Raw genomic sequence first — 2,500 nt, 5'->3', positions numbered from 1 at the left:
ACACACACACACACAACACACACACACACACACAGGTAACACACACACACACACACACACACACACACACAGGTAACACAAACACACAGGTAACACACACACACACAGGTAACACACACACAGGTAACACGCACACACACACAGGTAACACACACACACACACAGGTAACACACACACACACACAGGTAACACACACACACACAGGTAACACACACACAGGTAACACACACACAGGTAACACACACAGGTAACACACACACAGGTAACACACACACAGGTAACACACACAGGTAACACAAACACACAGGTAACACACACACACACAGGTAACACACACACACACAGGTAACACACACACACACACACAGGTAACACACACACACACAGGTAACACACACACACACACACACAGGTAACACACACACACACACAGGTAACACACACACACACAGGTAAAACACACAGGTAACACACACACACACACACACAGGTAACACACACACACACACACACAGGTAACACACACACACACACAGGTAACACACACACACACAGGTAACACACACACACAGAGGTAACACACACACACACACAGGTAACACACACACACACAGGTAACACACACACACACACACACACACACAGGTAACACACACAAACAGGTAACACACACACACACAGGTAACACACACACACAGGTAACACACACACACACACACACAGGTAACACACACACAGGTAACACACACACAGGTAACACACACACACACACACACACACAGTTAACACACACAAACACAGTTAACACACACACACACACACACACACACACACAGGTAACACACACACAGGTAACACACACACACACACACACACACACACACACAGGAAAACACACACACAGGTAACATACACACACACACACACACACACAGGTAACACACACACACAGGTAACATACACACACACACACACAGGTAACACACACACACACACAGGTAACACACACACAGGTAACACACACACACACACACACACACACACACACAGGTAACACACACACACACAGGTAACACACACACAGGTAACACACACACACACACACACACAGGTAACACACACACACACACACACACAGGTAACACACACACAGGTAACACAAACACACACACACAGGTAACACACACACAGGTAACACACACACACAGGTAACACACACACAGGTAACACAAACACACAGGTAACATACACACACACAAACACAGGTAACACACACACAGGTAACACACACACACACAGGTAACACACACACACAGGTAACACAAACACACACATACAGGTAACACACACACACACAGGTAACACACACACAGGTAACACACACACACACAGGTAACACACACAGGTAACACAAACACACACATACAGGTAACACACACACACACAGGTAACACACACACAGGTAACACAAACACACACACACAGGTAACACACACACACACACACAGGTAACACACACACAGGTAACACACACACACAGGTAACACACACACACACAGGTAACACACACACACAGGTAACACACACACACAGGTAACACAAACACACAGGTAACACACACACAGGTAACACACACACACACACACAGGTAACACACACACACAGGTAACACACACACACACAGGTAACACACACACAGGTAACACAAACACACACACACAGGTAACACACACACACACAGGTAACACACACACAGGTAACACACACACACACACAGGTAACACACACACACACAAGTACACACACACACACACACACAGGTAACACACACACAGGTAACACACACAGTTAACACACACAAACACAAGTAACGCACACACACACAGGTAACACACACACAGGTAACACACACAGGTAACACACACACACACACACACACAGGTAACACACACAGGTACACACACACACACACAGGTAACACACACAGACACACAGGTAACACACACACACACACACACAGGTATACACACACACACACACACACACACACACACACACACACAACACACACACACACACAGGTAACACACACACACACACAGGTAACACACACAGGTAACACACACAGGTAACACACACACAGGTAACACACACACACACACAGGTAACACACAAATACACACACACACACACACAGGTAACACACAAACACACACACACAGGTAACACACACACAGGTATACACACACACACACACACACACACACACACACACAGGTAACACACACACACAGGTACACACACACACACACACACACACACAACACACACACACACAGGTAACACACATACACAGGATACGCTGTTTGATTTACATAAACACTGTGTGTGTGTGTGTGTGTGTGTGTAGTGTAGTGTATGTTGTGTGTGTGTTTGTGTGTAGTGTAGTGTAGTGTGTTTGTAACCTGTGTGTGTGTTTGTAACCTGTGTGTGTGTGTG

At 46.1% G+C, this 2,500-nt stretch overlaps 1 protein-coding gene across 1 annotated transcript in view; it reads left to right on the top strand.

Moving 5' to 3' along the window:
• LOC114566878 (solute carrier family 13 member 5) overlaps positions 1-2,500 on the top strand; it is a 36,129-nt gene that overhangs the window by 27,938 nt on the left and 5,691 nt on the right. The window lies entirely within an intron of this gene.

The sequence above is a fragment of the Perca flavescens genome, chromosome 13 (genome assembly GCF_004354835.1).
Source record: "Perca flavescens isolate YP-PL-M2 chromosome 13, PFLA_1.0, whole genome shotgun sequence".
NCBI lineage: Eukaryota > Metazoa > Chordata > Actinopteri > Perciformes > Percidae > Perca > Perca flavescens.
Note: the sequence above shows the minus strand (reverse complement) of the source record. Positions and strands in the feature narration are given on the sequence as shown.